Source organism: Hordeum vulgare, chromosome 3H, assembly GCF_904849725.1.
Source record: "Hordeum vulgare subsp. vulgare chromosome 3H, MorexV3_pseudomolecules_assembly, whole genome shotgun sequence".
Lineage (NCBI taxonomy): Eukaryota > Viridiplantae > Streptophyta > Magnoliopsida > Poales > Poaceae > Hordeum > Hordeum vulgare.
The window spans coordinates 542,534,071-542,547,375 of record NC_058520.1 but is presented as its reverse complement, the minus strand read 5'-3'; positions in this window follow the sequence as shown (position 1 = coordinate 542,547,375).

Below are 13,305 nucleotides of genomic sequence, written 5' to 3'. Positions count from 1 at the left end.
TGTTCATGCTTGCATTTAATGTTAGTCAAACTCATTGCATCTTGATGACTGTTGCCGCTCTCTAGTTGGTCGCTTGCCAGTCTTTTGCTAGCCTTCACTTGTACTAAGCGGAATAATGCTTGTGCATCCACTTCCATAAACCCCAAAGTTTTTCCATGAGATTCCACCATACCTACCTATTTGCGGTATCTAGCTGCCCTTCCAAGTAAATTTGCATGTGCCATTCTCTAAATCTTCAAGAAATAAATCTGTTTTGCATGCCCGAACCACTCATGTGGTGACAGGGGGCTATTCATATCTTCCATGCTAGGAGTGTTATCCTCGACATGTGTTTATTCACTGGCATTCACGAGAAAGGGGCCGGTAATTTGAATGCCCAGTTCCACGCTTAAATCGAAAACATAACTGTAAAACAAGACTCCCCCCCGGATTGATGTTAGTATGGACGGTACCTGAGGATTCGGCTAGCCGTGGAGTGGGATTGATTGGTGGTGGGGGAGTTAAAACTTTACTTTTCTGTTTGGGAACCGCCTATAGCATGAGTAACATGGAAGATATTGAGAACTCTTGGTCATTGCGTTGATAATGAAAGCATGCCACCCAAAATTATTATCTCTGTTTTCAAAGCTTGAGCTCTGGCACCTCTGCAAATCAGTGCTTCCCTCTGCGAAGGGCCTATCTATTTATCTTCCTGTCGAGTCATCCTCCTCTTATATAAGCACCATTTACAAAGCACCTCTATCATTTTTATGCTTTGCTTTTGATTGATATTGAGTATGACTATGATTGGATCTTTGTTGCTATGAATTACAATGTTTAGTCAGCCCTTGATCTTTGAAAGTGCTCTGCATTTATGTTTTGCGGTCTCAGAAAGAGCTAGCGAGATACCACCTATTCATATTGCTTCATGCTTGTTTTGATTGAAGTGTTGGTATTTGAAACTCATTATTATTTGCTCGTTAGCTGATTATGCCATTGATATTAGTTTACCGTGACACCTTTGTGTCATTTGCTTATGTGGTTAACTTGTGATCTTTCTGAAATTCAGGTTATGAGTTAGACATAGTTGCAACAACAAGATCAAACAGAATTTGTCAAAGTTTTTCTTTCTCTCTCAGTTTGTAAACTAACTTGCTTGAGGACAAGCAAGGTTTTAAGCTTGGGGGAGTTGATACGTCTCCATCGTATCTACTTTTCCAAACTCTTTTGCCCTTGTTTTGGACTCTAATTTGCATGATTTGAATGGAACTAACCTGGACTGACGTTGTTTTCAGCAGAATTGCATTGGTGTTATTTTTGTGCAGAAATCAAAGTTCTCCAAACGTCCTGAAAATCTACGGGGAGCAGTTTTGGAAAATATAAAAAATATCTGCGCCAAGTTCCACCTGAGGGGGTGGACCACTGGGCCACAAGCCCTGGCTCCGCCACCACCCCCCTGGTGGCGGTGGGCAGGCTTGTGGGGCCCACACAGCTCTGTCGCCCCCAACCTCAGGTCTATAAGTTCACTTTCGTCCCAGAAAAAATAAAAAGAGAAGTTTTCGTCGTGTTTGCGATACGGAGCCGCCGCCACCACATGTTCTTCATCTCGAGGGCAGATCTGGAGTCCGTCTTGGGCTCCGGAGAGGGGAAATTGTCGCCATCGTCATCATCAACCTTCTTCCCTCTCCAATTCCATGAAGCTCTTCGTCGTTCATGAGTAATCTATTCGTAGGCTCGCTGGGCGGTGATGAGTAGGATGAGATCTATCATGTAATCGAGTTAGTTTTGATGGGGATTGATCCCTAGTATCCACTATGTTCTCAGATTGATGTTGTTGCTACTTTACCATACTTAATGCTTGTCACTAGGGCCCGAGTGCCATGATTTCAAATCTGAAATTATTATGTTGTCACCAATATATGTGTGTTTTAGATCCGATCTTGCAAGTTGTGGTTACCTACTATGTGTTATGATCCGGCAACCCCGGAGTGACAATAACCGGAACCACTCCCGGTGATGACCATAGTTTGAGGAGTTCATGTGTTCACCAAGTGCTAATGCGTTGGTCCGGTTCTTTATTAAAAGGAGAACCTTAATATCCCGTAGTTTCCTTTTGGACCCCGCTGCCACGGGAGGGATGGACAATAGATGCCATGCAAGTTCTTTTCCCTAAGCACGTATGACGACACACGGAATGCATGCCTACATCACATTGACGAATGGGAGCTAGCCACATATCTCTCCGGGTTATAACTGTTGCATGATGAATATCATCCAAACAAATCACCGACCCATTGCCTACGAGTTTGTCCTACTGTTGCTGCTACTACTGTTGCTACTGCTGTTACTTGTCTTGCTCTGCTGCTGCTACTACTATTTCTACTGCTGTTACTTGTCCTGTTGTGCTGCTGCTGTTGGTACTACTGTCGCTTGCTACTTTTGCTACTTGCTACTGTTGTCACTCCCGCTGTTCCTTGCCACTGCCGTTACTCGCTACTTTGTTGTTACTACTTTGCTTGCAGATACTAATCTTTCAGGTGTGGTTGAATCTGATAAATTCAGCTGCTAATACTTGAGAGTATTCCCTCACCTCCCGTCGTGCGAATCAACAAATTTGGGTCGAATACTCTACCCTCGAAAACTGCTACGATCCCACACGCTGGTGGGCGTCAACAACATTCTTGTAGTTTTGATTGCCGGAGAGTGCCAACAATATTCTTCTGGTGCCGTTGCAAAGGGGAAGAATAGTTGACATCACCCACACACACACACACACAAAAAGAGGCCAAGAGCCCAAACAAAAAAACAAAAAAAGAGAGAAGGGACAATGCTACTATCTTTTCCACACTTGTGCTTCATAATAGCACCATGTTCTTCATGATTGAGAGCTTCTTGCTTTGTCACTACCATATACTGGTGGAAATCTTCATTATATAACTTGGCTTGTATATTCCAATGATGGGCTTCCTCAAATTGCCCTAGGTATTCGTGAGCAAGCAAGTTAGATGCACACCCACTAGTTCTCCTTTTGAGCTTTCACATACTTATAGCTCTAGTGCATCCCTTGTATGGCAATCCCTACTCATTCACATTGATATCTATTAATGGGCATCTCCATAGCCCTTTGATACGCCGAGTCAATGTGACCATCTCCTCCTTTTTGTCTCACCACCACCACCACACTCTATTCCACCTATAGTGCTATATCCATGGCTCACGCTCATGTATTGCGTGATAGTTATAAAAAGTTTGAGAAAGTAAGAGTGCGAAAACAATTACTTGGCCAATACCGGGGTTGTGCATGATTTACATTAGTTGTGTGAGGATGATGGAGCATAGCCAGACTATATGATTATGTAGGGATAACTTTCATTGGCCTTGTTATTTTGAAAGTTCATGATTACTTTGCTAGTTTGCTTGAAGTATTATTGTTTTCATGTCAATAGCAAACTATTGTTTTGAATCTTACGGATCTGAACATTCACGTCACTTGAAAGAATTTGCAAAGGACAACTATGCTAGGTAGCATTCGACATCAAAAATTCATTCTTTATCACTTCCCTACTCGAGGACGAGCAGGAGTTAAGCTTGGGGATGCTTGATACGTCTCCAACGTATCTATAATTTTTTATGGTTTCATGCTATTATCTTGTCAAACTTTGGATCTTTTGCATGCCTTTTATATATTTTTTGGGACTAACTTATTAACTCAGTCCAAGAGCCAGTTCCTGTTTTTTCCATGTTTTTGACCCCTTTCAGAGGAGGATTTTGAACGGAGTCCAAACGGAATGAAACTGCCAACAAGATTTGTTTCTGGAACAGAAAATGATCGGAGAACGAGAGAATCGGGGAAGGAGGCCACCAGGGACCCCACAAGCCCACACGGCTCGGCCAGGGGGGCCCGTGGCCATCAGGCTTGTGGGCTCCCTGAGGCTCCTTTGCCCTAGGTTTTGCGCCTATATATTCCCTAAAAATCCATAAAAAATCAGGAGATCATTGAAAGTACTTTTCCGCCGTCGCAAGCTTCTGTCTCCGCAAGATCCCATCTGGGGCATGTTCTGGTGCCCTGTCGGAGGGGGGATTCGGACACGGAGGGCTTCTTCATCAACACCATGACCTCTCCGATGATGCGTGAGTAGTTCACCATAGACCTACGGGTCCATAGCTAGTAACTAGATGGCTTCTTCTCTCTCTTGGATCTTCAATACAAAGTTCTCCATGATCTTCATGGAGACCTATCCGATGTAATCTTCTTTTGCGGTGTGTTTGTTGAGATCCGATGAATTGTGGATTTATGATCATATTATCTATGAATCTTATTTGAGTTTCTTCTGATCTCTCTTATGCATGGTTTCATATCCTTGTAATTCTCTTCGAGTTGTGGGTTTTGTTTGGCCAACTAGATCTATGATTCTTGCAATGGGAGAAGTGCTTGGTTTTGGATTCATACCGTGCGGTGACCTCACCCAGTGACAGAAGGGGTAGCGAGGCACGCATCATGTTGTTGCCATCAAGGGTAAAAAAGATGGGGTTTTCATCATTGGTTTGAGATTATCCCTCTTCATCATGTCATCTTGCTTAAGTCGTTACTCTGTTCGTCATGAACTCAATACATTAGATGCATGCTGGATAGCGGTCGATGTGTGGAGTAATAGTAGTAGATGCAGAAAGTATCGGTCTACTTGTCTCGGACGTGATGCCTATATGTAAGATCATTGCCTTAGATATCGTCATGACTTTGAGAGGTTCTATCAATTGCTCGACAGTAATTTGTTCACCCACCGTGATATTTGCTATTTTGAGAGAAGCCTCTAATGAACACTATGGCCACCGGGTCTACTCCAAATCATATTTCCAGCCTTACATTTTTACTTCGTTGCACTTTCCGCCTTCAGATCTCACTTTGCAGACAATCTTGAAGGGATTGACAAGCCCTTTATAGCGTTGGGTGCAAGCTCGTTCGTGTTTGCGCACGTACTCTGGACTTGACGAGATTCTCCTACTAGATTGATACCTTGGTTCTCAAACTGAGGGAAATACTTACTTCTCCTGTGCTGCATCACCCTTTCCTCTTCAAGGGAAAAACCAACGCGAGCAAGGCTCCGTCAACGTATCAATTTCTGGCGCTGTTGTTTGAGAAGTAGCAACGGCTAACTTTGTTTTTGCAGGGTATGCTATGTGATGTGATATGGCCAAAAGAATGTGATGAAATATATGTGATGTATGACATTGATCATGTTCTTGTAATAGGAATCACGACTTGCATGTCGATGAGTATGACAACCGGCAGGAGCGATAGGAGTTGTCTTAATTTATTGTTTGACCTTCATGTCAATCAAAAACGCCATATGATTACTTTAGTCTATTGCTAACTGTTAGCCATAGTAGTAGAAGTAATAGTTGGCGAGACAACTTCATGGAGACACGATGATGGAGATCATGGTGTCATGCCGGTGAAAATGGTGATCATGCCGCGCCCCGAAGATGGAGATCAAAGGCGCAAGATGATATTGGCCATATCATCTCACTTTATGATTTGCATGTGATGTTTATCATGTTTTTTACATCTTATTTGCTTAGAACGACGGTAGTAAATAAGATGACCCCTCACTAAAATTTCAAGAAATGTGTTCCCCCTAAGTGTGCACCGTTGCGAAGGATCGTTGTTTCGAAGCACCACGTCATGACCGGGTGCGATAGATTCTAACATTCGCATGCAACGGGTTTAAGCCAGATTTACACACGCAAAACACTTAGGTTGACTTGACGAGCCTAACATGTACAGACATGACCTCGGAACACGAGAGACCAAAAGGTCGAACATGAGTCGTATAGTAGATACGATCAACATGGAGATGTTCACCATTGATGACTAGTCCGTCTCACGTGATGATCGGACACGGCCTAATTGATATGGATCAAGTATCACTTAGATGACTAGGGGGATATCTATCTGAGTGGGAGTTCATTAAATAATTTGATTAGATGAACTTAATTATCATGAACTTAGTCTAAAATTGTATTTACAAACTATATTGTAGATCCAATGGCCCACGCTAATGTTCCCCTCAACTTCAACGCGTTCCTAGAGAAAACCAAGCTGAAAGATGATGGAAGCAACTATACGGAGTGGGTCCGTAACTTGAGGCTCATCCTCATAGCTTCCAAGAAAATATATGTCCTTGATGCACCGCTAGGTGACGCACTTGAATTCCCAGCAGCTCAAGACATTATGAACGCCTGGAAGTCGCGTAGTGATGATTACTCCCTGGTTCAGTGCGGCATGCTTTACAGTTTAGAACCGGGGCTCCAAAAGCATTTTGAGCAACATGGAGCATATGAGATGTTCCAAGAGCTGAGAATGGTTTTCCAAGCTCATGCCCGGGTCGAGAGATATGAAGTCTCGGACAAGTTTTACACTTGTAAGATGGAGGAAAATGGTTCTGTAAGTGAGCACATGCTCAAAATGTTTGGGTTGCACAACCACTTGTCTCAGCTTGGAGTTAATCTCCCAGATGACTCGGTTATTGACAGAATCCTCTAGTCGCTTCCATCTAGCTACAAGAGCTTTGTGATGAACTACAACATGCAAGGGATGGAGAAGTCCATTCCTGAGTTGTATTCGATGCTGAAATCAGCGAAGGTGGAGATCAAAAAGGAACATCAAGTGTTGATAGTGAATACGACCACTAGTTTAAAGAAAGGCAAGGGTAAGAAGAACTTCAAGAAGGATGGCAAAGTAGTTGTCGCGCCTAGTAAATCAGTTGTCGGCAAGAAGCCCAAGAATGGACCCAAGCTTGAGACCGAGTACTATTATTGCAAGGGAACCGGTCAGTGGAAGCGGAACTGCCCCAAGTTCTTAGCGGATAAGAAGGCCGGTAACGTCAAAGGTATATATGATATACATTTTATTGATGTGTACCTTACCAGCGCTCGGTGTAGCTCGTGGGTATTTGATACCGGTGCAGTTGCTCACATTTATAACTCAAAACAGAAGTTGCGGAGTAAGCGGAGACTGGCGAAGGACGAGGTGACGATGCGCGTCGGGAATGGTTCCAAGGTTGATGTGATCGTCGTCGGCACGCTACATCTACATCTACCTTCGGGGTCAGTTTTAAACCTCAATAATTGTCATTTAGTATCATCTTTGAGCATGAACATTGTATCTGGATCTTGCTTAATGCGAGATCGCTACTCATTTAAATCCGAGAATAATGGTTGTTCTATTTATATGAGAGACATGTTTTACGGTCATGCCCCGCTGGTCAATGGTTTATTTTTATTAAATCTCGAACATGATGTCACACATATTCATAGTGTGAGTACCAAAATATGTAAGGTTGATAATGATAGTCCCACATACTTGTTGTTCGAAATATGCCCTAGAGGCAATAATAAAATGGTTGTTATCATATTTCCTTGTTCATGATAATCGTCTATTGTTCATGCTATAATTCTATTAACAGGAAACAGTAATACATGTGTGAATAAATAGATCACAATGTGTCCCTAGCAAGCCTCTAGCTGGCTAGCTCGTTAGTCAATAGATGATCATGGTTTCCTAATCATGGGCATTAGATGTCATTGATAACGGGATCACGTCATTGGGAGAATGATGTGATGGACAAGACTCAATCCTAAGCATAGCACTAGATCGTGTTGTTCGTATGCTAAAGCTTTTCTAATGTCAAGTATCTTTTCCTTCGACCGTGAGATTGTGCAACTCCCGGATACCGTAGGAGTGCATTGTGTGTATCAAACATCACAACGTAACTGGGTGACTATAAAGGTGCACTACGGGTACCTCTGAAAGTGTCTGTTGGGTTGGTACGAATCAAGATCGGGATTTGTCACTCCGTGTGACGGAGAGGTATCTCTGGGCCCACACGGTAGAACATCATCATGAGCTCAATGTGACTAAGGAGTTAGTCACACGAGGACGTGCTACGGAACGAGTAAAGAGACTTACCGATAACGAGATTGAACAAGGTATTGGTATACCGACGATCGAATCTCGGGCAAGTTCTATACCGACAGACAAAGGGAATTGAATACGGGATTGATTGAATCCTTGACATCGTGGTTCATCCGATGAGATCATCATGGAGCAAGTGGGATCCACCATGGGTATCTAGACCCCGCTGATGGTTATTGGCCGGAGAGGTGTCTCGGTCATGTCTGCGTGTCTCCTGATAGGGTTTACACACTTAAGGTTCGATGACGCTAGAGTTATAGGGAATTGTTATACGAGGTTACCAAAAGTTGTTTGGAGTCCCAGATGAGATCCTGGACGTCACGAGGAGCTCCGGAATGGTCCGGAGGTAAAGATTGATATATAGGACGGATGGTTTCGGACACCGGAAGTGTTTCGGGCATCACCGGTAACGTACCGGGACCACCGGGACCACCGGAGGTGGCCCCGGGGGTCCACCGAAGGGGGGCAACGACCCCAAGAGGCTAGATGGGACAAGTGCGGGAGGGAACCAGCCCCTAGGTGGGCTGGTGCGGCTCCCACACCCAGCCCAATGCGCAAGTGGTGGGGAAAGGGGGCAACCCTAGGTGCAGGTGGGCCTTAGGCCCACCAGGTGATGCGCCACCCCCTCCCAACCTAGCCGCCGCCCCCCTTTCCCATATGGTGGCTGCCGCACTAGCTAGGGGGAACCCTAGGGGTGGCGCACCCCCTCCCCCTCCTCCTATAAATAGAGAGGGGTTTTGGCCCTTGGGAAATAGACTTCTCCCTCTCCCTCGGCGCAGTCCTGCCCTTCTCTCTCCTCCTCTCTATCGGTGCTTGGCGAAGCCCTGCCGGGAGACCTCGTCTCTCCATCGACACCACGCCGTCGTGCTGCTGGAGTTCTTCCCCAACCTCTCCCTCCTCCTTGCTGGATCAAGGTGCGGGAGACATCACCGGGCTGCACGTGTGTTGAACGCGGAGGTGTCGTAGTTCGGCACTAGATCGGAATCACACCGCGATCTGAATCGCTGCGAGTACGACTCCATCAACCGCGTTCTAGTAACGCTTCCGCTTAGCGATCTTCAAAGGTATGAAGATGCTCTTACCCCTCTCTCGTTGCTGGTCTCTCCATAGGAAGATCTGAATATGCGTAGGAAAATTTTGAATTTATGCTACGTTACCCAACACTTATGGCACTGTCGCCTTGGTCATATCGGTATCAAACGCATGAAGAAACTCCATGCAGATGGACTTTTAGTGTTTCTTGATTATGAATCATTTGACACAAGCGAACCGTTCCTCATGGGCAAGATGAGTAAGACTCCGTTCTCCGGAAGAATGGAGCATTGAGGCTCGCGGTAGCTATCGTTATGTTCTCACCCTCACTGATGACTTAAGCAGATATGGGTATGTCTACTTAATGAAACACAAGTGTGAGACCTTTGAAAGGTTCAAGGAAATTTAGAGTGAGGCAGAGAATCAATGTGACAAGAAAATAAAGTTCTTACGATCTGACCGTGGAGGAGAATATTTGAGTCACGAGTTTGCCACGCACTTAAGGAAATGTGGAATTGTTTCACACGTCATGTCCCCTAGCACACCTCAGCGTAACAGTGTGTCTAAACGTTGTAATCGCACTCTATTGGATATGGTGCAATCTATGATGTCTCTTACTGATTTACTACTATCATTTTGGGGATATGCATCGGAAACTGCCGCATTCACTTTAAATAGGGCACCGTCTAAATCCGTTGAGACGACACTGTATGAATTATGGTTTGGGAAGAAACCTAAGATGTCGTTTCTGAAAGTTCAGGAATGCGATGCTTATGTCAAGAAACTTCAACCTGAAAAACTCGAACTCAAATCGGAATGGTGCATCTTCATAGGATACCCTAAGGAAACTATTGTGTATACCTTCTATCTCGGATCCGAAGCCAAGATCTTTGTTGCCAAGTATGGATCCTTTTTAGAAAAAGAGTTTCTCTCGAAAGAAGTGAGTGGGAGGAAACTAGAACTTGATGAGATAATTGTACCCCCTCTCGAACCGGAGAGTAGCGCAGTGCAGGAAAATGTTTCTGGGGTGCGTGCACCGACTATAAAGGAAGTTAATGATGTTGATCATGAAACTTCGGATCAAGTTACTACTGAACTTTGTAGGTCCACGAGGACCCGTTCCGCACGAAGTGGTACAGAAATCATGTCCTGGAAATCATGTTGTTAGACAACGATGAACCTTCGAACTATGAAGAAGCCATGGCAGGCCCGGATTCCAACAAATGGCTTGAAGCCATGAAATCCAAGATAGGATCCATGTATGAGAACAAAGTATGGACTTTGGTGGACTTGCCCGATGATCGGCAAGCCATAGAAAATAAATGGATCTTTAATAAGAAGACTGACGCGGATGGTAATGTGGTTGTCTATAAGGCTCGGCTCGTCGCTAAGGGTTATCGACAAGTTCAAGGAGTTTACTACGATGAGACTTTCTCACCCATAGCGATGCTGAAGTCCGTCATGTTAGAAGTTGCCGCATTTTATGATTATGAGATCTCACAAAGGACGTCCAAACGACATTCCTTAACGGCTTTCTGAAGGAAGAATTGTATATGATGCAGCCGGAAGGTTTCGTCGATCCTAAAAATGCTGACAAGGTATGCAAGCTCCAGCGCTCCATCTATGGGTTGGTGCAAGCATCTCGGAGTTGGAGCATTCGCTTTGATGAGGTGAGCAAAGCGTTTGGGCATGTACAGACTTATGGAGAAGCCTCTATTTACAAGAAAGTGAGTGGGAGCTCTGTAGCATTTCTCATTTTATAGGTGGACGACATATTGTAGATGGGAAATGATATAGAATTTTTGGAAAGCACAAAGGCCTACTTGAATAAGTGTTTTTCAATGAAGGACCTTGGAGAAGCTGCTTACATATTAGGCATCAAGATCTATAGAGATAGATCAAGACGCCTCATTGGTATTTCACAAAGCACATACCTTGACAAGACATTGAATAAGTTCAATATGGATAAGTCCAAGAAGGGGTTCTTGCCTGTATTGCAAGGTGTGAGATTGAGCACAACTCATTGACCGACCACGACAGAAGATAGTGAAAAGATGAGTATTGTCCCCTATGCTTCAGCCATAGGCTCTATTATGTATGCCATTCTGTGTACCACACCTGATGTGAACCTTGCCATAAGTTTGGTAGGGAGGTACCAAAGTGATCCCGGAATGGATCACTGGACAACGGTCAAGAATATCCTTAAGTACCTAAAAAGGACTAAAGATATGTTTCTCGTTTATGAGGTGCCGAAGAGCTCGTCGTAAAGGGTTACGTCGATGCTAGCTTCGACACAGATCCGGATGACTCCAAGTCACAAACCGGATACGTGTCCATTTTGAATAGTGGGGCAGTCAGTTGGTGCAGTTGCAAGCAAAGCGTCATGGCGGCATCTACATGTGAAGTGGAGTACATAGCTGCTTCGGAAGGAGCACAGGAACGAGTCTGGATGAAGGAGTTCATCACCGACCTAGGAGTGATTCCCAGTGCGTCGGGCCCGATGACTCTCTTCTGTGACAACACTCGAGCTATTGCCATTGCCAAGGAGCCCATGTTTCACAAGAAGACCAAGCACATCAAGGGCCGCTTCAACTCTATTCGTTGTTACATTCAGGATGGACATATAAATATTTGTAAAGTACATACAAATCTGAATGTCGGAACTCTATAAGTGTTCGATTCATCACAACGTAACTAGATTATTGACTCTAGTGCAAGTGGGAGACTGTTGGAAATATGCCCTAGAGGCAATAATAAAATGGTTATTATTATATTTCCTTGTTCATGATAATAGTCTATTGTTCATGCTATAATTGTATTAACAGGAAACCGTAATACATGTGTGAATACATAGACCACACCATGTCCCTAGTGCCTCTAGTTGGCTAGCTCGTTGATCAATAGATGGTCATGGTTTCCGTACCATTGACGTTGGATGTCGTTGATAAAGGGATCACGTCATTTGGAGAATGATGTGATGGACAAGACCCAATCCTAAGCATAGCACAAGATCGTGTAGTTTGTCTGCTAGAGCTTTTCTAATGTCAAGTATCATTTCCTTAGACCATGAGATTGTGCAAGTCCCGGATACCGTAGGAATGCTTTGGGTGTATCAAACATCACAACATAATTGGGTGACTATAAAGGTGCAATACATGTATCTTCGAAAGTGTCTGTTGGGTTGGTACGAATCGAGACTGGGATTTGTCACTCCGTGTGTCGGAGAGGTATCTCTGGGCCCACTCGATAATACATCATCATAATGAGCTCAATGTGACTAAGGAGTTAGTCACGGGATCATGTATTACGGAACGAGTAAAGAGACTTGCCAGTGACGAGATTGAAGAAGGTATAGGGATACCAACTATCGAATCTCGGGTAAGTATCATACTGATAGACAAAAGGAATTGTATACCGGATTGATTAAATCCCCAACATCATGGTTCATCCGATGAGATCATCGTGGAACATGTGGGAGCCAATATGGGTATCCAGATCCCGCTATTGGTTATTGGCCGGAGAGGTGTCTCGGTCATGTATGCATAGTTCCTGAACCCGCATGGTCTACACACTTAAGGTTCGGTGACGCTAGAGTTGTAATGGGAATTGTATGTGGTTACCGAAAGTTGTTTGGAATCCCGGATGAGATCCCGGACGTCAAGAGGAGTTCCGGAATAGTCCGGAGGTGAAGATTTATATATGGGAAGTCCAATTTCGGTCGCCGGAAAGGTTTTGGGTTTTATCGGTAGTGTACCTAAACCACCAAAAGGGTTCAGGGGGTCCACCGGGAGGGGCCACCTGTCCCGGAGGGCCACGTGGGCTGAAGGAGGGAGGGAACCAGCTCCCTGGTGGACTGGTGCGCACCACCCAAGGGCCCAAGGCGCCTAGGGCTGGGAACCCTTGGGCGTGGGGGCGCCTCCCACCAACTTGGGAGGCAAGCCACCCCCCTTGGCCGCCGCCACCCCCTCCAAGGCCATCTAGGGTGGCTGGCCCCCTCTCCCCTTCCCCCTATATATAGATGAGGGGTGAGAGGGCTGCACACAACCTGAACCTCTTCTCCCTGGCGCAGCCATACCCCTCTACTCCTCCTCCTTCATAGCGCTTGGCGAAGCCCTGCTGGAGAACCACAAGCTCCATCGGCACCACGCCGTTGTGTTGCCGACGTTGTCCCTCAACTTCTCCTTTCCCCTTGCTGGATCAAGGAGGAGACGTCCCCGGACCGTACGTGTGTTGAACGTGGAGGCGCCGTTCATTCGGTGCTTGGATCGGATACCCCGCGATTTGAATCGCCATGAGTACGACTCCATCAACCGCGTTCT